The sequence below is a fragment of the Lotus japonicus genome, chromosome 1, assembly GCF_012489685.1.
Source record: "Lotus japonicus ecotype B-129 chromosome 1, LjGifu_v1.2".
NCBI lineage: Eukaryota > Viridiplantae > Streptophyta > Magnoliopsida > Fabales > Fabaceae > Lotus > Lotus japonicus.
The window spans coordinates 50,202,121-50,227,721 of record NC_080041.1 but is presented as its reverse complement, the minus strand read 5'-3'; positions in this window follow the sequence as shown (position 1 = coordinate 50,227,721).

Sequence of the window (25,601 nt, the reverse complement as noted above, 5' to 3'; positions counted from 1 at the left end):
CTCTCCAATGACATAAACCGTCTCTAAGATCTATAATAAATTTAAGATTATGATATTCATCCATCGAATATGATACGAGTTCGTAGAGCTCAATTGAAACATACAAGAAATGGAGAATGCCAACGAATGAAGCAAAGGAGGACAACATATAGCTTTTGCGAGGAGAATTTCCCCTCTAATGAGCAAAACCATCTTATTGTCCCCAAATAAGTTCAAGGTAATATATTCCTCTATCGAATGTGATAGTAGTTCGTAGAGCTCAATTATAACTTAATAGGAACGGAGAATTGCACGGAATGAAATACAGGAGAACAAAAGAACAAAGAGGCCGAGAAATAGCTTTTGAGTGGTGAAATTCTTATCTAATGACAAAAGCTGCCTCGTGGTCCCAAAATAAGTTTTAGCTCTAGATATTCCTCCATCGAATGTGATACGAGTTCGTAGAGCTCCATTAAAACTTAATAGAAATCGAGAACAGTAACGAATGTAGTGAAGTAGGACAAAAGGACAAAGAGGTAGATAAAGCTTTTAGAAATGGAGAATTGTAACGAATGATGTAGTGTAGGACAAAAAGATAAAGAGGCCTACATAAAGCTTTTGAGTGGAGAAATGTCTCTCCAAAGACAAAAACCATCTCTATAGCCTAAAACAAGTTTAAGCTCATGATATTCCTCCATCGTATGTGTTATGAGTTCGTAGAGCTGAACATACACATAGTACAAATGGAGAAGTGTAACGAAAGAAGTAGAGTAGGAGAAAATGATTAAGGGGCTTAAAAGAACCTTTTAAGTGGAGAAACTCCTCTTCAATGACATAAACCGTCTCTAAGATCTATAATAAATTTAAGATTATGATATTCATCCATCGAATGTGATACGAGTTCGTAGAGCTCAATTGAAACATACTAGAAATGGAGAATGCCAACGAATGAAGCAGAGGAGGACAACATATAGATTTAGAGTGGAGAATTTCCCCTCTAATGAGCAAAACCATCTTGTTGTCCCAAAATAAGTTCAAGGTTATGATATTCCTCCATCGAATGTGATACTAGTTCGTAGAGCTCAATTAAAACCTTATAAAAATGGAGAATTGCTAGGAATGAAGCACAGGAGAACAAAAGGACAGAGAGGCCGGGAAATAGCTTTTGAGTGGTGAAATTCTTCTCTAATGACAAAAGCTGCCTCGTTGTCTCAAAATAAGTTTTAGCTCATGATATTCTTCCATCGAATGTGATACGAGTTCGTAGAGCTCCATTACAACTTAATCGAAATTGAGAATAGTAACGAATGAAGTAGTGTAGGACAAAAGGACAAAGAGGCCTACATAAAGCTTTTGAGTGGATAAATGTCTCTCCAATAAACAAAACTGTCTCTATAGCCTAAAATAAGTTTAAGCTCATGATATTCCTCCATCGAATGTGTTATGAGTTCGAAGAGCTCAACTTACACATACTACAAATGGAGAATTCTAACAAAAGAAGTAGAGTAGGACAAAATTATTAAGGGGCTTAAAAGAACCTTTTAAGTGGAGGAACTCCTCTCCAATGACATAAACCGTCTCTAAGATCTATAATAAATTTAAGAGTATGATATTCATCCATCAAATATGATACGAGTTCGTACAGCTCAATTGAAACATACAAGAAATGGAGAATGCCAACGAATGAAGCAGAGGAGGACAACATATAGCTTTTGCGTGGAGAATTTCCCCTCTAATGAGCAAAACCATGTTATTGTCCCCAAATAAGTTCAAGGTTATTATATTCCTCTATCGAATGTGATAGTAGTTCGTAGAGCTCAATTATAACTTAATAGGAACGGAGAATTGCACGGAATGAAATACAGGAGAACAAAAGAACAAAGAGGCCGAGAAATAGCTTTTGAGTGGTGAAATTCTTATCTAATGACAAAAGCCGCCTCGTGGTCCCAAAATAAGTTTTAGCTCTAGATATTCCTCCATCGAATGTGATACGAGTTCGTAGAGCTCCATTAAAACTTAATAGAAATCGAGAACAGTAACGAATGTAGTAAAGTAGGACAAAAGGACAAAGAGGTAGATAAAGCTTTTAGAAATGGAGAATTGTAACGAATGATGTAGTGTAGGACAAAAAGATAAAGAGGCCTACATAAAGCTTTTGAGTGGAGAAATGTCTCTCCAAAGACAAAAACCATCTCTATAGCCTAAAACAAGTTTAAGCTCATGATATTCCTCCATCGTATGTGTTATGAGTTCGTAGAGCTGAACTTAAAAATAGTAAAAAGGAGAAGTGTAAAGAAAGAAGTAAAGTAGGACAAAATGATTAAGGGGCTTAAAAGAACCTTTTAAGTGGAGAAACTCCTCTTCAATGACATAAACCGTCTCTAAGATCTATAATAAATTTAAGATTATGATATTCATCCATCGAATGTGATACGAGTTCGTAGAGCTCAATTGAAACATACTAGAAATGGAGAATGCCAACGAATGAAGCAGAGGAGGACAACATATAGCTTTTGCGTGGAGAATTTCCCCTCTAATGAGCAAAACCATGTTATTGTCCCCAAATAAGTTCAAGGTTATTATATTCCTCTATCGAATGTGATAGTAGTTCGTAGAGCTCAATTATAACTTAATAGGAACGGAGAATTGCACGGAATGAAATACAGGAGAACAAAAGAACAAAGAGGCCGAGAAATAGCTTTTGAGTGGTGAAATTCTTATCTAATGACAAAAGCCGCCTCGTGGTCCCAAAATAAGTTTTAGCTCTAGATATTCCTCCATCGAATGTGATACGAGTTCGTAGAGCTCCATTTAAACTTAATAGAAATCGAGAACAGTAACGAATGTAGTAAAGTAGGACAAAAGGACAAAGAGGTAGATAAAGCTTTTAGAAATGGAGAATTGTAACGAATGATGTAGTGTAGGACAAAAAGATAAAGAGGCCTACATAAAGCTTTTGAGTGGAGAAATGTCTCTCCAAAGACAAAAACCATCTCTATAGCCTAAAACAAGTTTAAGCTCATGATATTCCTCCATCGTATGTGTTCTGAGTTCGTAGAGCTGAAGTTAAAAATAGTAAAAAAAGGAGAAGTGTAAAGAAAGAAGTAAAGTAGGACAAAATGATTAAGGGGCTTAAAAGAACCTTTTAAGTGGAGAAACTCCTCTTCAATGACATAAACCGTCTCTAAGATCTATAATAAATTTAAGATTATGATATTCATCCATCGAATGTGATACGAGTTCGTAGAGCTCAATTGAAACATACTAGAAATGGAGAAGGCCAACGAATGAAGCAGAGGAGGACAACATATAGATTTAGAGTGGAGAATTTCATCTCTAATGAGCAAAACCATCTTATTGTCCCCAAATAAGTTCAAGGTTATTATATTCCTCTATCGAATGTGATAGTAGTTCGTAGAGCTCAATTATAACTTAATAGGAACGGAGAATTGCACGGAATGAAATACAGGAGAACAAAAGAACAAAGAGGCCGAGAAATAGCTTTTGAGTGGTGAAATTCTTATCTAATGACAAAAGCCGCCTCGTGGTCCCAAAATAAGTTTTAGCTCTAGATATTCCTCCATCGAATGTGATACGAGTTCGTAGAGCTCCATTAAAACGTAATAGAAATTGAGAATAGTAACGAATGAAGTAGTGTAGGACAAAAGGACAAAGAGGCCTACATAAAGCTTTTGAGTGGATAAATGTCTCTCCAATAAACAAAACTGTCTCTATAGCATAAAATAAGTTTAAGCTCATGATATTCCTCCATCGAATGTGTTATGAGTTCGAAGAGCTCAACTTACACATACTACAAATGGAGAATTCTAACAAAAGAAGTAGAGTAGGACAAAATTATTAAGGGGCTTAAAAGAACCTTTTAAGTGGAGAAACTCCTCTCCAATGACATAAACCGTCTCTAAGATCTATAATAAATTTAAGATTATGATATTCATCCATCGAATATGATACGAGTTCGTAGAGCTCAATTGAAACATACAAGAAATGGAGAATGCCAACGAATGAAGCAGAGGAGGACAACATATAGCTTTTGCGTGGAGAATTTCCCCTCTAATGAGCAAAACCATCTTATTGTCCCCAAATAAGTTCAAGGTTATTATATTCCTCTATCGAATGTGATAGTAGTTCGTAGAGCTCAATTACAACTTAATAGGAACGGAGAATTGCACGGAATGAAATACAGGAGAACAAAAGAACAAAGAGGTCGGGAAATAGCTTTTGAGTGGTGAAATTCTTCTCTAATGACAAAAGCCGCCTCGTGGTCCGAAAATAAGTTTTAGCTCTAGATATTCCTCCATCGAATATGATACGAGTTCGTAGCGCTCCATTAAAACTTAAAAGAAATTGAGAATAGTAACGAATGTAGTAGAGTTGGACAAAAGGACAAAGAGGTAGATAAAACTTTTAGAAATGGAGAATTGTAACAAATGATGTAGAGTAGGACAAAAAGATAAAGAGGCCTACATAAAGCTTTTGAGTGGCGAATTGTCTCTCCAATGACAAAAACTGTCTCTATAGCCTAAAACAAGTTTAAGCTCATGATATTCCTCCATCGAATGTGTTATGAGTAAGAAGAGCTCAACTTACACATACTACAAATGGAGAATTCTAACAAAAGAAGTAGAGTAGGACAAAATGATTAAGGGGCTTAAAAGAACCTTTTAAGTGGAGAAACTCCTCTCCAATGACATAAACCGTCTCTAAGATCTATAATAAATTTAAGATTATGATATTCATCCATCGAATATGATACGAGTTCGTAGAGCTCAATTGAAACATACTAGAAATGGAGAATGCCAACAAATGAAGCAGAGGAGGACAACATATAGCTTTTGCGTGGAGAATTTCCCCTCTAATAAGCAAAACCATCTTATTGTCCCAAAATAAGTTCAAGGTTATGATATTCCTCCATCGAATGTGATACTAGTTCGTAGAGCTCAATTAAAACCTTATAGAAATGGAGAATTGCAAGGAATGAATTACAGGAGAACAGAAGGACCAAGAGGCCGGGAAATAGCTTTTGAGTGGTGAAATTCTTCTCTAATGACAAAAGCCGCCTCGTGGTCCCAGAATAAGTTTTAGCTCATGATATTCCTCCATCGAATGTGATACGAGTTCGTAGAGCTCCATTAAAACTTAAAAGAATTTGAGAAAAGTAACGAATGTAGTATAGTAGGAAAAAAGGACAAAGAGGTAGATAAAGCTTTAGAAATGGAGAATTATTACGAATGATGTAGAGTAGGACAAAAAGATAAAGAGGCCTACATAAAGCTTTTGAGTGGAGAAATGTCTCTCCAATGACCAAAACCATCTCTATAGCCTAAAACAAGTTTAAGCTCATGAAATTCTTCCATCGAATGTGTTATGAGTTCGTAGAGCTCAACTTACACATACTACAAATGGAGAATTATAACGAAAGAAGTAGAGTAGGACAAAATGATTAAGGGGCTTAAAAGAAACTTTTAAGTGGAGAAACTCCTCTACAATGACATAAACCGTCTCTAAGATCTATAATAAATTTAAGATTATGATATTCATCCGTCGAATGTGATAGGAGTTCGTAGAGCTCAATTGAAACATACTAGAAATGGGGAATGCCAACGAATGAAGCAGAGGAGTACAACATATAGATTTAGAGTGGAGAATTTCACCTCTAATGAGGAAAACCATCTTGTTGTCCCAAAATAAGTTCAAGGTTATGATATTCGTCCATCGAATGTGATACTAGTTCGTAGAGCTCAATTAAAACCTTATAGAAATGGAGAATTGCAAGGAATGAAGTACAGGAGAACAAAAGGACAAAGAGGCCGGGAAATAGCTTTTGAGTGGTGAAATTCTTCTCTAATGACCAAGGCTACCTCTTTGTCTCAAAAAAAGTTTTAGCTCATGATATTCCTCCATCGAATGTGATACGAGTTCGTAGAGCTCCATTAAAACTTTATAGAAATTGAGAATAGTAACAAATGAAGTAGAGTCGGACAAAAGGACAAAGAGGCCTACAAAACGCTTGTGAGTGGATAAATGTCTCTCCAATAAACAAAACTGTCTCTATAGCCTCAAACAAGTTTAAGCTCATGATATTCCTCCATCGAATGTGTTATGAGTTCGTAGAGCTGAACTTACACTGTATACTACAAATGGAGAATTGTAACGAAAGAAGTAGAGTAGGACAAAATGATTAAGGGGCTTAAAAGAACCTTTTAAGTGGAAAACTCTTCTCCAATGACATAAACCGTCTCTATTGTCTATAATAAATTTAAGATTATGATATTCATCCGTCGAATGTGATACGAGTTCGTAGAACTTAATAGAAATTGAGAAAAGTAACGAATGAAGTATAGTAGGAAAAAAGGACAAAGAGGTAGATAAAGCTTTAGAAATGGAGAATTATTACGAATGATGTAGAGTAGGACAAAAAGATAAAGAGGCCTACATAAGGCTTTTGAGTGGAGAAATGTCTCTCCAATGACCAAAACCATCTCTATAGCCTAAAACAAGTTTAAGCTCATGAAATTCTTCCATCGAATGTGTTATGAGTTCGTAGAGCTCAACTTACACATACTACAAATGGAGAATTGTAACGAAAGAAGTAGAGTAGGACAAAATGATTAAGGGGCTTAAAAGAAACTTTTAAGTGGAGAAACTCCTCTCCAATGACATAAACCGTTTCAAAGATCTATAATAAATTTAAGATTATGATATTCATTTATCGAATGTGATACGAGTTCGTAGAGCTCAATTGAAACATACTAGATATGCGGAATGCCAACGAATGAAGCAGAGGAGGACAACATCTAGATTTAGAGTGGAGAATTTCCCCTCTAATGAGCAAAACCATCTTGTTGTCCCAAAATAAGTTCAAGGTTATGATATTCCTCCATCGAATGTGATACTAGTTCGTAGAGCTCAATTAAAACCTTATAGAAATGGAGAATTGCAAGGAATGAAGTACAGGATAACAAAAGGACAAAGAGGCCGGGAAATAGCTTTTGAGTGGTGAAATTCTTTTCTAATGACAATAGCCGCCTCGTTAGCTCATGATATTCCTCCATCGAATGTGATACGAGTTCGTAGAGCTCCATTTAAACTTAAAAGAAATTGAGAATAGTAACGAATGAAGTAGAGTAGGACAAAAGGACAAAGAGGTAGGTAAAACTTTTAGAAATGAAGAATTGTAACGAATGATGTAGAGTAGGGCAAAAAGATAAAGATTCCTACATAAAGCTTTTGAGTGGAGAAATGTCTCTCCAATGACCAAAACTGTCTCTATAGCCTAAAACAAGTTTAAGCTCATGATATTCCTCCATCGAATGTGTTATGAGTTCGTAGAGCTCAACTTACACTGTATACTACAAATGGAGAATTGTAACGAAAGAAGTAGAGTAGGACAAAATGATTAAGGGGCTTAAAAGAACCTTTTAAGTGGAGAAACTCCTCTCCAATGACATAAACCGTCTCTGTAAGACCCGTGAAAGTTTAAGAGAAATAAACTCAGTTAATTTCTCGGTTTAGTGCTTTAATGCTCGGTTAATGTGATGTTTATGGGTGTGACCTTGTATGATGAATTTTATCTTAGGAAGGTAGTAATTTGATTATTAATATCGAAGTTATTTTCCAAGTGTTTCATTCTTCGTTCGTCGGAGAATTCGGCTGCACTACGGAAAACGGTCGAACCGACGAGTTTCGCCGAGAGCGCCCTTTTTGTCATCGAATTATTATTTGAATGTGAAATAAATATTTTCCTTATCATTATGATGATCTACGCGTAATTTCGAGAATTCTGACTGTAATATCGATATAAGGTCAAAAATCTCGCCCGGTAGTGTTTTCGGCTCGAAAACGAGTCGAGTTCGACTCGTAAACGAGCCAACCACGAAATTGGCCAGAAAATATCTGATCTTGGGGTTGAGTGTTCAGATGTTGAGTGTGGAGAGAAAGGCTATTAGGGTAGGCTCATGAACCAAGGTCAAAAGGTTAGTACCATGATTGCTTTGCCATATGTAGTGTGCATGAGAAGATAAACCAAAGCCAAAAGTGCAAGCCACATTTCACCTAGGGAAACGTCCATCACCTTATCACAAGGACATCCCATCAGATTTCTGAACCAAAGGAGATAAGTGAGAGAGAGTGAACATCATCTTCATCTTATCTTCATCCTTCTTACAAAAAACTGAAATCTTCATCATCTCTAAACACCACCAAGAAATCATCTTTTGTCTTCCATTCCTTCACAAAAGAGTTAGCATTCAAGGTGAGGATCATGGTGATGGTTTCCAAATTTAAAAAGGAGCTATCTTTCTCTTCATCTTTTCAAAAAACCGAGTTGATGTTGTTGTTGTGCTTGTGATCTCCTTGGCTTCATGCATGTGAAAAGTGTTTTGAAAAAGGTTGAAGCTTGATGTTAGGGCTTCATGCTCTTGTGTTCTGAACCTTAGATTTCGAAAATGGAGAGCCAAGGAAGAAAACTACTCATCATAAAACCTTTTCTTGTTCAAAAGGTTGAATCTTGATGTTTTAATGTTCTCATGAAGTAAAGACTTCAAGAGTAGGTTTCCAAGCTTGTTTCTTAAGAGCCTTGAGGCTAAAAGTTCAGTTTTTAACTCTCAAAGATCATTCAAAGTGTTGTTTCAAAACTCAAAACCCATGAACTCTTAAGACTAAGTTTATTCATGAGAAGTGCTAGACTTAGTTAAGAGTGTGTGTGATTTCTATTTGATTTTGATGAATGATGGTTGTGTGCATTGTGTGCTTGTGTGAAGGTGAAGAACACCTTGTTCATTTCATTACGAGGAGCTAAAGGCTAGGAAGGAAATCAGACTGGAGGAGTTAAGGAGAAAGCCACCGATCGAGGTAAGGGCACTTCGGGTCTTGGACTTTAGCGTGCACGAATTGTGTGGTAGGATTGCATGAACTTGTATGATGACTATGAACATGTTAAGACCTTGGAAGACTTATGTAAATGAGCTTAGTATGTTGTATGATCCTTATAATCATGAATGGGAACTTAAAGGTTAAGTCTTGGGCTAAAAATCAAGTTAAAAGTGAGAAAATGTATGAAACTCGGAAGAGGTACAGAACCGCGACGCATGTGCGTACGCGCGCACATGCGTGGGGAACCTGCAGCTATGGGCGCATGTGCATGGATAGACGACGCACATGCGTGGGACTTCTGTCCCTCCAGCGCCAAGTGACGTTGTTTTTTTGCTACTTTGTACTGTTTTGGGCATAACTCCTTGATTATGAGTCCAAAACGGGTGAAACCAATTTTATTTGAAATCTAACTTAAAGGGCTTCAATCTGTAAAAGTTTCATAATTTTTGGATTGCTATTTCAATACTTTTTTTAATTTTATTTCACCCTTTTTTCTGCTGCCGAGTAAGCTGGACAGTTCGTACTGTTTTGGGCATAACTCCTTGGATATGAGTCCAAATTGTGTGAAACCACTTTTATTTGAAAGCTAACTTAAAGTTCTTAAATCTGTGAAAGTTTCATAATTTTTAGGTTTCTATTTTAATACAGTTTTCAATTTTAATTCTACCATTTTCTGCGGTTTTGTTGCCTGAATTATATGCATGATGTACATGAAGTTTATGAGTTAAGAATGCTTGAATACCATGAGAAATTGTTTGTGAACATGATAAATGATAACATGCTTAGGTGCCTTGATGTTTGAGAACATGATTACTTGTGAGAACATGCTTACTTGTTGAGTACATGACTACTTGTTGAATATGATATGATGAACTCTTAGGATGTTCATGATAAATGTAAGTCTTGAATTATGTTCCTATGATGCATGATATAGTATGCCCTGATATTTATCGAATGATAAGCGTTGTATGGGCGATATTGATCGAATGAGATCGAATGTGGAGCCTACGATGGTTGGGCTACCGTGGCGACGGATAGCTGGTGACACCTATGAGTTGGTGACCCCGATCACTCATGTTAAGGTGTGGTGGAGTCGTCATCGATCGACAGAAGATTATAACTTCGTTGTTTGACTAATTCATGGAGCATATCATTGCATTGACCGAGGGTACCGCTTGGATAGGGTACACCGAGGTGTTGGCTAATGACTGCATGGGAAGGGTCATTAGATAAGTGGCAAGTGACTGCATGGGAAGGGTCCTTGTCCCGCCTGCCTGGTACGGAGTTGGCGTTTATCCGGATCATGGTGTGCATTGAGCATCAAGCATATTGCATACGCTAACAATATAGAGACACATAGGTTCCCTTGGACGTCGTTGACGTAAGAACATTGGTTGTTGTCTTGTGGCTTGTGTTAGACGATTGAATTCCCTATAAGGTGCAATGTGTGGTTGTGGGCCTTGTGCCTTGCTTGTTGAAGTGTTTTCCTTATCTTATGCTACATCTAGAATTCCTTAGGGATGTATTAGTATGCCGTTTGGTAAGATTCTTGATAGGTTATTATATATGTGAATATGCATGCTCTTACTTGCTCGTATGTGTGCACGTCCTAATTATGGCCTTGTGGTATAAGAAGTTGACCCTTGCACCTTTTTTCTGTTATAAATGTTCGACGACGCCGCCCTAAAGGATGAGCAAGAGACCGATGGACGCATGTGAGGAGACGCCGCAAGGAAATGATGTGACGACGAGCTAGCGATTCAGAGATTAGTCGTGTGGAGATTACGGGGAGCTCGGTGGGCATATGAGCCTTTTAGTTTATTTTCCTTTTGGAGTATATGTTGTAATTATATACATTGATGTAAGGGTACTTATTATTGAGTATTTATTACTCATCGTAGAGCATGTTTTGGAAAGTATTAGAAAGTATTATGTTTCAGAAAGAAAAAAAAAAATATACATGCATTATTATGATTTCGAAAGTTCATTAGCATGATTAATTTACTTTTGGATCACTAAGTAACCCTTGGAAATCGGGGCGTTACAGTCTCTATTGTCTATAATAAATTTAAGATTATGATATTCATCCATCGAATGTGATACGAGTTCGTAGAGCTCAATAGAATTTGAGAATAGTAACGAATGAAGTAAAGTAGGAAAAAAGGACAAAGAGGTAGATAAAGCTTTTAGAAATAGAGAATTGTAACAAATGATGTAGAGTAGGACAAAAAGATAAAGAGGCCTACATAAAGCTTTTGAGTGGAGCAATGTCTCTCCAATGACCAAAACCGTCTCTATAGCCTAAAAGAAGTTTAAGCTCATGAAATTCCTCCATCAAATGTGTTATGAGTTCGTAGAGCTCAACTTACACATACTACAAATGGAGAATTGGAACGATAGAAGTAGAGTAGGACAAAATGATTAAGGGGCTTAAAATAACCTTTTAAGTGGAGAAACTCCTCTCCAATGACATAAACCGTCTCTAAGATCTATAATAAATTTAAGATTATGATATTCATCCATCGAATGTGATACGAGTTCGTAGAGCTCAATTGAAACATACTAGAAATGCGGAATGCGAACGAATGAAGCAGAGGAGGACAACATATAGATTTAGAGTGGAAAATTTCCCCTCTAATGAGCAAAACCATCTTGTTGTCCCAAAATAAGTTCAAGGTTATGATATTCCTCCATCGAATGTGATACTATTTCGTAGAGCTCAATTAAAACGTTATAGAAATGGAGAATCGCAAGGAATGAAGTACAGGAGAAAAAAAGGACAAAGAGGCCGGGAAATAGCTTTTGAGTGGAGAAATTCTTCTCTAATGACAAAAGCCGCCTCGTTGTCCCAAAATAAGTTTTAGCTCATGATATTCCTCCATCGAATGTGATACGAGTTCGTAGAGCTCGATTAAAACTTAATAGAAATTGTGAATAGTAACGAATGAAGTAGAGTAGGAAAAAAGGACAAAGAGGTAGATAAAGCTTTTCGAAATGGAGAATTGTAACAAATGATGTAGAGTAGGATAAAAAGATAAAGAGGCCTGCATAAAGCTTTTGAGTGGAGAAATGTCTCTCCAATGACCAAAACCATCTCTATAGCCTAAAACAAGTTTAAGCTCATGAAATTCCTCCATCGAATGTGTTATGAGTTCGTAGAGCTCAACTTACACATACTACAAATGGAGAATTGTGACGATAGAAGTAGAGTAGGACAAAATGATTAAGGGGCTTAAAAGAACCTATTTAGTGGAGAAACTCCTCTCCAATGACCTAAACCGTCTCTAAGATCTATAATAAATTTAAGATTATGATATTCATCCATCGAATAAGATACGAGTTCGTAGAGCTCAATTGAAACATACTAGAAATGCGGAATGCCAACGAATGAAGCAGAGGAGGACAACATCTAGATTTAGAGTGGAGAATTTCCCCTCTAATGAGCAAAACCATCTTGTTGTCCCAAATTAAGTTCAAGGTTATGATATTCCTCCATCGAATGTGATACTAGTTCGTAGAGCTCAATTAAAACTTAATAGAAACAGAGAATTGCAAGGAATGAAATACCGGAGAACAAAAGAACAAAGAGGCCGGGAAATAGCTTTTGAGTGGTGAAATTCTTTTCTAATGACAAAAGCCGCCTCGTTAGCTCATGATATTCCTCCATCGAATGTGATACGAGTTCGTAGAGCTCCATTAAAACTTAAAAGAAATTGAGAATAGTAACGAATGAAGTAGAGTAGGACAAAAGGACCAAGGGGTAGGTAAAACTTTTAGAATTGGAGAATTGTAACGAATGATGTAGAGTAGGGCAAAAAGATAAAGATTCCTACATAAAGCTTTTGAGTGGAGAAATGTCTCTCCAATGACCAAAACTGTCTCTATAGCCTAAAACAATTTTAAGCTCATGATATTCCTCCATCGAATGTGTTATGAGTTCGTAGAGCTCAACTTACACTGTATACTACAAATGGAGAATTGTAACGAAAGAAGTAGAGTAGGACAAAATGATTAAGGAGCTTAAAAGAACCTTTTAAGTGGAGAATCTCCTCTCCAATGACATAAACCGTCTCTATTGTCTATAATAAATTTAGGATTATGATATTCATCCATCAAATGTGATACGAGTTCGTAGAGCTCAATAGAATTTGAGAATAGTAACGAATGAAGTAGAGTAGGAAAAAAGGACAAAGAGGTAGATAAAGCTTTTAGAAATGGAGAATTGTAACGAATGATGTAGAGTAGGACAAAAAGATAAAGAGACCTACATAAAGCTTTTGAGTGGAGCAATGTCTCTCCAATGACCAAAACCATCTATATAGCCTAAAACAAGTTTAAGCTCATGAAATTCCTCCATCGAATGTGTTATGAGTTCGTAGAGCTCAACTTACACATACTACAAATGGAGAATTGGAACGATAGAAGTAGAGTTGGACAAAATGATTAAGGGGCTTAAAATAACCTTTTAAGTGGAGAAACTCCTCTCCAATGACATAAACCGTCTCTTAGATCAATAATAAATTTAAGATTATGATATTTATCCATCGAATGTGATACGAGTTCGTAGAGCTCAATTGAAACATACTAGAAATGCGGAATGCCAACGAATGAAGCAGAGGACGACAACATATAGATTTAGAGTGGAGAATTTCCCCTCTAATGAGCAAAACCATCTTGTTGTCCAAAATAAGTTCAAGGTTATGATATTCCTCCATCGAATGTGATACTAGTTCGTAGAGCTCAATTAAAACCTTATAGAAATGGAGAATTGCAAGGAATGAAGTACAGGAGAACAAAAGGACAAAGAGGCCGGGAAATAGCTTTTGACTGGAGAAATTCTTCTCTAATGACAAAAGCCACCTCGTTGTCCCAAAATAAGTTTTAGCTCATGATATTCCTCCATCGAATGTGATACGAGTTCGTAGAGCTCTATTAAAACTTTATAGAAATTATGAATAGTAACGAATGAAGTAGAGTAGGACAAAAGGACAAAGAGGTAGATAAAGCTTTTAGAAATGGAGAATTGTAACAAATGATGTAGAGTAGGATAAAAAGATAAAGAGGCCTACATAAAGCTTTTGAGTGGAGAAATGTCTCTCCAATGACCAAAACCATCTCTATAGCCTAAAACCAGTTTAAGCTCATGAAATTCCTCCATCGAATGTTTTATGAGTTCGTAGAGCTCAACTTACACATACTACAAATGGAGAATTGTGACGATAGAAGTAGAGTAGGACAAAATGATTAAGGGGCTTAAAAGAACCTTTTAAGTGGAGAAACTCCTCACCAATGACATAAACCGTCTCTAAGATCTATAATAAATTTAAGATTATGATATTCATCCATCGAATGAGAAACGAGTTCGTAGAGCTCAATTGAAACATACTAGAAATGCGGAATGCCAACGAATGAAGCAGAGGAGGACAACATCTAGATTTAGAGTGGAGAATTTCCCCTCTAATGAGCAAAACCATCTTGATGTCCCAAAATAAGTTCAAGGTTATGATATTCCTCCATCGAATGTGATACTAGTTCGTAGAGCTCAATTAAAACTTTATAGAAACGGAGAATTGCAAGGAATGAAATACAGGAGAACAAAAGAACAAAGAGGCCGGGAAATAGCTTTTGAGTGGTGAAATTCTTTTCTAATGACAAAAGCCGCCTCGTTAGCTCATGATATTCCTCCGTCGAATGTGATACGAGTTCGTAGAGCTCCATTAAAACTTAAAAGAAATTGAGAATAGTAACGAATGAAGTAGAGTAGGACAAAAGGACAAAGAGGTAGGTAAAACTTTTAGAATTGGAGAATTGTAACGAATGATGTAGAGTAGGGCAAAAGGATAAAGATTCCTACATAATGCTTTTGAGTGGAGAAATGTCTCTCCAATGACCAAAACTGTCTCTATAGCCTAAAACAAGTTTAAGCTCATGATATTCCTCCATCGAATGTGTTATGAGTTCGTAGAGCTCAACTTACACTGTATACTACAAATGGAGAATTGTAACGAAAGAAGTAGAGTAGGACAAAATGATTAAGGGGCTTAAAAGAACCTTTTAAGTGGAGAAACTCCTCTCCAATGACATAAACCGTCTCTATTGTCTATAATAAATTTAAGATTATGATATTCATCCATCAAATGTGATACGAGTTCGTAGAGCTCAATAGAATTTGAGAATAGTAACGAATGAAGTTGAGTAGGAAAAAAGGACAATGAGGTAGATAAAGCTTTTAGAAATGGAGAATTGTAACGAATGATGTAGAGTAGGATAAAAAGATAAAGAGGCCTACATAAAGCTTTTGAGTGGAGCAATGTCTCTCCAATGACCAAAACCATCTCTATAGCCTAAAACAAGTTTAAGCTCATGAAATTCCTCCATCGAATGTGTTAGGAGTTCGTAGAGCTCAACTTACACATACTACAAATGGAGAATTGGAACGATAGAAGTAGAGTAGGACAAAATGATTAAGGGGCTTAAAAGAACCTTTTAAGTGGAGAAACTCCTCTCCAATGACATAAACCGTCTCTAAGATCTATAATAAATTTAAGATTATGATATTCATCCATCAAATGTGATACGAGTTCGTAGAGCACAATTGAAACATACTAGAAATGCGGAATGCCAACGAATGAAGCAGAGGAGGACAACATATAGATTTAGAGTGGAGAATTTCCCCTCTAATGAGCAAAACCATCTTGTTGTCCCAAAATAAGTTCAAGGTTATGATATTCCTCCATCGAATGTGATACTAGTTCGTAGAGCTCAATTAAAACCTTATAGAAATGGAGAATTGCAAGGAATGAAGTACAGGAGAACAAAAGGAGAAAGAGGCCTGGAAATAGCTTTTGAGTGGAGAAATTCTTCTCTAATGACAAAAGCCACCTCGTTGTCCCAAAATAAGTTTTAGCTCATGATATTCCTCCATCGAATGTGATACGAGTTCGTAGAGCTCGATTAAAACTTAATAGAAATTGTGAATAGTAACGAATGAAGTAGAGTAGGACAAAAGGACAAAGAGGTAGATAAAGCTTTTAGAAATGGAGAATTGAAAAAAATGATGTAGAGTAGGATAAAAAGATAAAGAGGCCTACATAATGCTTTTGAGTGGAGAAATGTCTCTCCAATGACCAAAACCATCTCTATAGCCTAAAACAAGTTTAAGCTCATGAAATTCCTCCATCGAATGTGTTATGAGTTCGTAGAGCTCAACTTACACATACTACAAATGGAGAATTGTGACGATAGAAGTAGAGTAGGACAAAATGATTAAGGGGCTTAAAAGAACCTATTTAGTGGAGAAAGTCCTCTCCAATGACCTAAACCGTCTCTAAGATCTATAATAAATTTAAGATTATGATATTCATCCATCGAATAAGATACGAGTTCGTAGAGCTCAATTGAAACATACTAGAAATGCGGAATGCCAACGAATGAAGCAGAGGAGGACAACATCTAGATTTAGAGTGGAGAATTTCCCCTCTAATGAGCAAAACCATCTTGTTGTCCCAAAATAAGTTCAAGGTTATGATATTCCTCCATCGAATGTGATACTAGTTCGTAGAGCTCAATTAAAACTTAATAGAAACAGAGAATTGCAAGGAATGAAATACAGGAGAACAAAAGAACAAAGAGGCCGGGAAATAGCTTTTGAGTGGTGAAATTCTTTTCTAATGACAAAAGCCGCCTCGTTAGCTCATGATATTCCTCCATCGAATGTGATACGAGTTCGTAGAGCTCCATTAAAACTTAAAAGAAATTGAGAATAGTAACGAATGAAGTAGAGTAGGACAAAAGGACCAAGGGGTAGGTAAAACTTTTAGAATTGGAGAATTGTAACGAATGATGTAGAGTAGGGCAAAAAGATAAAGATTCCTACATAAAGCTTTTGAGTGGAGAAATGTCTCTCCAATGACCAAAACTGTCTCTATAGCCTAAAACAATTTTAAGCTCATGATATTCCTCCATCGAATGTGTTATGAGTTCGTAGAGCTCAACTTACACTGTATATTACAAATGGAGAATTGTAACGAAAGAAGTAGAGTAGGACAAAATGATTAAGGAGCTTAAAAGAACCTTTTAACTGGAGAATCTCCTCTCCAATGACATAAACCGTCTCTATTGTCTATAATAAATTTAAGATTATGATATTCATCCATCAAATGTGATACGAGTTCGTAGAGCTCAATAGAATTTGAGAATAGTAACGAATGAAGTAGAGTAGGAAAAAAGGACAAAGAGGTAGATAAAGCTTTTAGATATGGAGAATTGTAACGAATGATGTAGAGTAGGACAAAAAGATAAAGAGACCTACATAAAGCTTTTGAGTGGAGCAATGTCTCTTCAATGACCAAAACAATCTCTATAGCCTAAAACAAGTTTAAGCTCATGAAATTCCTCCATCGAATGTGTTATGAGTTCGTAGAGCTCAACTTACACATACTACAAATGGAGAATTGGAACGATAGAAGTAGAGTAGGACAAAATGATTAAGGGGCTTAAAATAACCTTTTAAGTGGAGAAACTCCTCTCCAATGACATAAACCGTCTCTTAGATCAATAATAAATTTAAGATTATGATATTTATCCATCGAATGTGATACGAGTTCGTAGAGCTCAATTGAAACATACTAGAAATGCGGAATGCCAACGAATGAAGCAGAGGAGGACAACATATAGATTTAGAGTGGAGAATTTCCCCTCTAATGAGCAAAACCATCTTGTTGTCCCAAAATAAGTTCAAGGTTATGATATTCCTCCATCGAATGTGATACTAGTTCGTAGAGCTCAATTAAAACCTTATAGAAATGGAGAATTGCAAGGAATGAAGTACAGGAGAACAAAAGGAGAAAGAGGCCGGGAAATAGCTTTTGAGTGGAGAAATTCTTCTCTAATGACAAAAGCCACCTCGTTGTCCCAAAATAAGTTTTAGCTCATGATATTCCTCCATTGAATGTGATACGAGTTCGTAGAGCTCGATTAAAACTTAATAGAAATTGTGAATAGTAACGAATGAAGTAGAGTAGGACAAAAGGACAAAGAGGTAGATAAAGCTTTTAGAAATGGAGAATTGAAAAAAATGATGTAGAGTAGGATAAAAAGATAAAGAGGCCTACATAAAGCTTTTGAGTGGAGAAATGTCTCTCCAATGACCAAAACCATCTCTATAGCCTAAAACAAGTTTAAGCTCATGAAATTCCTCCATCGAATGTGTTAGGAGTTCGTAGAGCTCAACTTACACATACTACAAATGGAGAATTGGAACGATAGAAGTAGAGTAGGACAAAATGATTAAGGGGCTTAAAAGAACCTTTTAAGTGGAGAAACTCCTCTCCAATGACATAAACCGTCTCTAAGATCTATAATAAATTTAAGATTATGATATTCATCCATCAAATGTGATACGAGTTCGTAGAGCACAATTGAAACATACTAGAAATGCGGAATGCCAACGAATGAAGCAGAGGAGGACAACATATAGATTTAGAGTGGAGAATTTCCCCTCTAATGAGCAAAACCATCTTGTTGTCCCAAAATAAGTTCAAGGTTATGATATTCCTCCATCGAATGTGATACTAGTTCGTAGAGCTCAATTAAAACCTTATAGAAATGGAGAATTGCAAGGAATGAAGTACAGGAGAACAAAAGGAGAAAGAGGCCGGGAAATAGCTTTTGAGTGGAGAAATTCTTCTCTAATGACAAAAGCCACCTCGTTGTCCCAAAATAAGTTTTAGCTCATGATATTCCTCCATTGAATGTGATACGAGTTCGTAGAGCTCGATTAAAACTTAATAGAAATTGTGAATAGTAACGAATGAAGTAGAGTAGGACAAAAGGACAAAGAGGTAGATAAAGCTTTTAGAAATGGAGAATTGAAAAAAATGATGTAGAGTAGGATAAAAAGATAAAGAGGCCTACATAAAGCTTTTGAGTGGAGAAATGTCTCTCCAATGACCAAAACCATCTCTATAGCCTAAAACAAGTTTAAGCTCATGAAATTCCTCCATCGAATGTGTTATAAGTTCGTAGAGCTCAACTTACACATACTACAAATGGAGAATTGTGACGATAGAAGTAGAGTAGGACAAAATGATTAAGGGGCTTAAAAGAACTTTTTAAGTGGAGAAACTCCTCTCCAATGACATAAACCGTCTCTAAGATCTATAATAAATTTAAGATTATGATATTCATCCATCGAATCAGATACGAGTTCGTAGAGCTCAATTGAAACATACTAGAAATGGAGAATGCCAACGAATGAAGCAGAGGAGGACAACATATAGATTTAGAGTGGAGAATTTCCCCTCTAATGAGCAAAACCATCTTGTTGTCCCAAAATAAGTTCAAGGTTATGATATTCCTCCATCGAATGTGATACTAGTTCGTAGAGCTCAATTAAAACCTTATTGAAATGGAGAATTGCAAGGAATGAAGTACAAGAGAACAAAAGGACAAAGAGGCCGGGAAATAGCTTTTGAGTGGAGAAATTCTTCTCTAATGACAAAAGCCGCCTCGTTGTCCCAAAATAAGTTTTAGCTCATGATATTCCTCCATCGAATGTGATACGAGTTCGTAGAGCTCGATTAAAACTTAATAGAAATTGTGAATAGTAACGAATGAAGTAGAGTAGGACAAAAGGACAAAGAGGTAGATAAAGCTTTTAGAAATGGAGAATTGTAACAAATGATGTAGAGTAGGATAAAAAGATATAGAGGCCAACATAAAGCTTTTGAGTGGAGAAATGTCTCTCCAATGACCAAAACCATCTCTATAGACTAAAACAAGTTTAAGCTCATGAAATTCCTCCATTGAATGTGTTATGAGTTCGTAGAGCTCAACTTACACATACTACAAATGGAGAATTGTGACGATAGAAGTAGAGTAGGACAAAATGATTAAGGGGCTTAAAAGAACCTTTTAAGTGGAGAAACTCCTCTCCAATGACATAAACCGTCTCTAAGATCTATAATAAATTTCAGATTATGATATTCATCCATCGAATTAGATACGAGTTCGTAGAGCTCAATTGAAACATACTAGAAATGCGGAATGCCAACGAATGAAGCAGAGGAGGACAACATATAGATTTAGAGTGGAGAGTTTCTCCTCTAATGAGCAAAACCATCTTGTTGTCCCAAAATAAGTTCAAGGTTATGATATTCCTCCATCGAATGTGATACTAGTTCGTAGAGCTCAATTAAAACCTTATAGAAATGGAGAATTGCAAGGAATGAAGTACAGGAGAACAAAAGGACAAAGAGGCCGGGAAATAGCTTTTGAGTGGTGAAATTCTTCTCTATTGACAAAAGCTGCCTCGTTGTCTCAAAATAAGTTTTAGCTCATGAAATTCCTCCATCGAATGTGATACGAGTTCGTAGAGCTCCATTAAAACTTAATAGAAATTGAGAATAGTAACGAATGAAGTAGAGTCGGACAAAGGGACAAAGAGGCCTACATAAAGCTTTTGAGTGGATAAATGTCTCTGAAATAAACAGAACTGTCTCTATAGCCTAAAACAAGTTTAAGCTCATGATATTCCTCCATCGAATGTGTTATGAGTTCGTAGAGCTCAACTTACACTGTATACTACCAATGGAGAATTGTAACGAAAGAAGTATAGTAGGACCAAATGATTAAGGGGCTTAAAAGAACCTTTTAAGTGGAGAAACTCCTCTCCAATGACATAAACCGTCTCTATTGTCTATTTAAGATTATGTTATTCATCCATCGAATGTGATACGAGTTCGTAGAGCTCAATAAAATTTGAGAATAGTAACGAATGAAGTAGAGTAGGATAAAAGGACAAAGAGGTAGATAAAGCTTTTAGAAATGGAGAATTGTAACGAATGATGTAGAGTAGGACAAAAAAATAAAGAGGCCTACATAAAGCTTTTGAGTGGATAAATATCTCTCCAATAAACAAAACTGTTTCTATAGCCTAAAACAAGTTAAAGCTCATCAAATTCCTCCATTGAATGTGTTATGAGTTCGTAGAGCTCAACTTACACATACTACAAATGGAGAATTGTAACGAAAGAAGTAGAGTAGGACAAAATGATTAAGGGGCTTAAAAGAACCTTTTAAGTGGAGAAACTCCTCTCCAATGACATAAACCGTCTCTTAGATCTATAATAAATTTAAGATTATGATATTCATCAATCGAATGTGATACGAATTCGTAGAGCTCAATTGAAACATAATAGAAATGGAGAATGGCAACGAATGAAGCAGAGGTGGACAACATAGCTTTTGAGTGGAGAATTTCCCCTCTAATGAGCAAAACCATATTATTGTCCCCAAATAAGTTCAAGGCTATGATATTCCTCTATCGAATGTGATACTAGTTCGTAGAGCTAAATTATAACTTAATAGAAACGGAGAATTGCAAGGAATGAAATACAAGAGAACAAAAGAACAAAGAGGCCCGGAAATAGCTTTTGAGTGGTGAAATTCTTCTCTAATGACAAAAGCTGCCTCGTGGTCCCAAAATAAGTTTTAGCTCATGATATTCCTCCATCGAATGTGATACGAGTTCGTAGAGCTCCATTAAAACTTTTAGAAATGGAGAATTGTAACGAATGATGTAGAGTAGGACAAAGAGACAAAGAGTCCTACATAATGCTTTTGAGTGGAGAAATGTCTCTCCAATAAACAAAACTGTCTCTATAGCCTAAAACAAGTTTAAGCTCATGATATTCCTCCATCGAATGTGTTATGAGTTCGTAGAGCTCAACTTACACTGTATACTACAAATGGAGAATTGTAACGAATGAAGTATAGTAGGATAAAATGATTATGGGGCTTAAAAGAACCTTTTAAGTGGAGAAACTCCTCTCCAATGACATAAACCGTCTCTAAGATCTAAAATAAATTTAAGATTATGATATTCATCCATCGAATGTGATACGAGTTCGTAGAGCTCAATTGAAACAAACTAGAAATGGAGAATGCCAACGAATGAAGCAGAGGTGGACAACATATAGCTTTTGAGTGGAGAAATTCTTCTCTAATGACAAAAGCCCCCTCGTTGTCCCAAAATAAGTTCAAGGTTATAATATTCCTCCATCGAATGTGATACGAGTTCGTAGAGCTCTCTATGAAAACTTGATAGAAATCGAGAACAGTAACGAATGAAGTAGAGTAGGACAAAAAGACAAAGAGATAGATAAAGCTTTTAGAAATGGAGAATTGTAACGAATGTTGTAGAGTACGACAAAAAGATAAAGATGCCTACATAAAGCTTTTGAGTGGAGAAATGTCTCTCCAAAGACCAAAACAATCTCTATAGCCTAAAATGTAACACCCTGATTTTCAGGTGCCACTTTAGTAACTAAAAATAAACTTTACGCGGAAAACAAGTAATTTTTTTTTCGTTTGATTCCTTTTAAATAAAGCGATAGAAAATAAAGACATAACCCAACAACTAAACTAACTGATATACAAATATATACGCATGTACAGCCTCAGCTGCAAAGTAGTGTGCCCGTAGGAAAATGTATACAGATCCATAAGTGTGAGTGAGATGTAAGATCAAGTTTTGATCTAGTAGTATAACTCTATGTTTTGATGATTACAAGTTAACCTTTTGATATGAACAATTGTGGTACTCTAACGTGTTTTTCTGAGTGTGCTATTTACAGGCTCTGACCTCAACTCAATCTCACACAAATCAGAAGCACTGTGTATAAAGAGCAACCCAAGCAACGCTTTCGCATTCACCATGTTCAGTATGAACAGTGGAAAAGCTTCAGAAGTTCTGAAGTTATACAAACTCTGATGTGGACTCAGTCACTAGAAACTCTGAAGATCCAGAAAGTCTGATAACCAAGAAACACTGAAGGCTCAGATATTCTGATGGTGTAGAAGACTCTGAAGATCCAGAAGCTGATTAGTGAAATTCTGTTGTCCAGAAGCAAGATACTCTGAAGACCATGTTCTTCCCTCTGAGTTCAGAATCAGAAGAAACAATGGTCAGAGGATCTGGGCTTTCCCTCTGACTCTGATCAACCGGCTTCACAAGTTCCAATATGAAGCATCCCCTGATCAGAAGTCTCCTAGGTTTAAAGGTCAAGTCGCTATCCAAGTACAAAAGCAACTGTACCTTCCTGACGACCTACCTAACAGTCTCAGACACAGCAGAAGCTGGATTTTCCAGAACTGCCCTCCAACGGTAGCATTTCCCATGCAACGCTCAACCCTAATCCTTGGAGTATATAAAGAGGCTGAAGACTGAAAGAAACGGCTAGAAGCATTCACATACGCGCAAGACAAACTTAAATTCTTCTAAGTCTTCTTTCATCTGAAATTCATTGAGTTTACTATTAGCTTTTTAGAAGCAAATCTCTTGTAAACAATTCTTTGATAAACAGTTTGTTTAGTTCCTTTAGGAGATCAAGGTTGATCGGATCCTAGAGAAGACTAAGAGAGTGAATCTTAGTGTGAGCTAAGTCAGTGTAATTGTTAGTCACTTGTAGGTTTCAAGTGCAGTTGTAACTCTTACCTGATTAGTGGATTGCCTTCATTCTAAGAAGGAAGAAATCACCTTAACGGGTGGACTGGAGTAGCTTGAGTGATTTATCAAGTGAACCAGGATAAAATCCTTGTGTGCTTTTCTATCTCTTATCTTTAGCACTTAAGTTCTCGAAAGATTTGTCAAAATCTTTAAGGTGGAAGTTTTATACTGAAAACGTTATTCAAACCCCCCCCTTTCTACCGTTTTTCATACCTTCAATTGGTATCAGGGCGCAAGTTCTGATTACCACACCTAACAGTGTTCAGTGATCCGGGCCGGTGTGAAAAACAATGGCTGCCACCACCAGTGAAACTCAAAGAGATGGTTACAATGCAAAGCCTCCTATGTTCGACGGTCAAAGGTTCGAATATTGGAAAGATAGACTGGAAAGTTTCTTTCTGGGTTTCGATGCAGATCTCTGGGATATTATTGTGGATGGCTATGAGCGTCCAGTTGATGCAGATGGCAAGAAGATCCCAAGGTCAGAGATGACTGCAGATCAAAAGAAGCTGTACTCACAACATCACAAAGCAAGAGCAATTCTTCTAAGTGCTATTTCCTATGAAGAGTACCAGAAGATTACAGATCGTGAGTTTGCGAAAGGCATTTTCGAATCTCTGAAGATGTCTCATGAAGGAAACAAGAAAGTCAAAGAGTCAAAGGCATTGTCTTTGATCCAAAAGTATGAATCCTTCATCATGGAGCCAAATGAGTCCATTGAAGAAATGTTCTCCAGATTTCAGTTGCTTGTAGCTGGCATACGACCTCTCAACAAGAGCTACACAACAAAAGATCATGTCATAAGGGTCATCAGGTGTCCTCCTGAAAGTTGGATGCCTTTAGTGACTTCAATAGAGCTCACGAGAGACGTTGAGAATATGAGTTTAGAAGAACTCATCAGCATTTTGAAATGCCATGAGCTGAAAAGGCTAAGGTTGAGAAGTCAAAAGCTCTTCAAGCTGAAGAAGAGGAATCTGAAGAAGCGTCAGAAGATTCTGATGAAGATGAGCTGACTCTGATCTCCAAGAGACTCAATCGCATCTGGAAGCACAGGCAGAGCAAATACAAAGGCTCTGGAAAGGAAAGAGGAAAGTCTGAATCCTCAGGTCAGAAGAAGTCCTCACTTAAGGAAGTCACATGCTTTGAGTGCAAAGAATCAGGGCACTACAAAAGTGACTGTCCAAAATTGAAGAAGGACAAGAAGCCAAAGAAGCACTTCAAGACAAAGAAGAGTCTGATGGTGACATTTGATGAATCAGAGTCAGAGGATGTTGACTCTGATGGTGAAGTCCAAGGACTCATGGCTATTGTCAAAGACAAGGAAGCAGAGTCAAAGGGAGCTGTTGACTCTGACTCAGAATCAGAAGGAAATCCTAACTCAGACGATGAAAATGAGGTATTCGCTTCTTTCTCTACCTCTGAACTGAAACATGCATTGTCTGATATTATGGATAAGTATAACTCCTTATTGTCTAAGCATAAGAAGCTGAAAAAGAACTTATCTGCTGTTTCCAAGACTCCTTCTGAACATGAGAAAATTATTTCTGATTTGAAAAATGATAATCATGCCTTGATCAATTCTAACTATGTGCTTAAGAACCAGATTGCTAAGTTAGAAGAAATTGTTGCCTGTGATGCCTCTGATTGTAGAAATGAATCTAAGTATGAAAAGTCTTTTCAAAGATTCCTAGCTAAAAGCGTGGATAGAAGCTTAATGGCTTCAATGATCTATGGCGTAAGCAGAAATGGAATGCATGGCATTGGCTATTCTAAACCAATTAGAAATGAGCCCTCTGTGTCTAAAGCAAAATCCTTGTATGAATGCTTTGTTCCCTCTGGTACCATATTGCCTGATCCTGTACCTGCTAAAGTTGCTAAAAACCCTCTTAAAAAGGGATCCTTCTCTATGACTAAATATCATGCAAATATTCCTTTAAAATATCATGTTGAGACACCCAAGGTGATCAGAACCTCTGGGGTAACTAACAAGAGAGGACCCAGAAAGTGGGTACCTAAGGACAAGATTATCTATGTTGCAGATATCCTTGATAGCTCCACTGAAACACCAATCATGGTATCTGGACAGTGGATGCTCGTGTCACATGACGGGAGAAAGGCGTATGTTCCGAAAGCTGAAACTTAAGCCTGGAGGCGAAGTTGGCTTTGGAGGAAATGAAAAGGGTAAAATTGTTGGTACTGGTACTATTTGTGTAGATAGTAG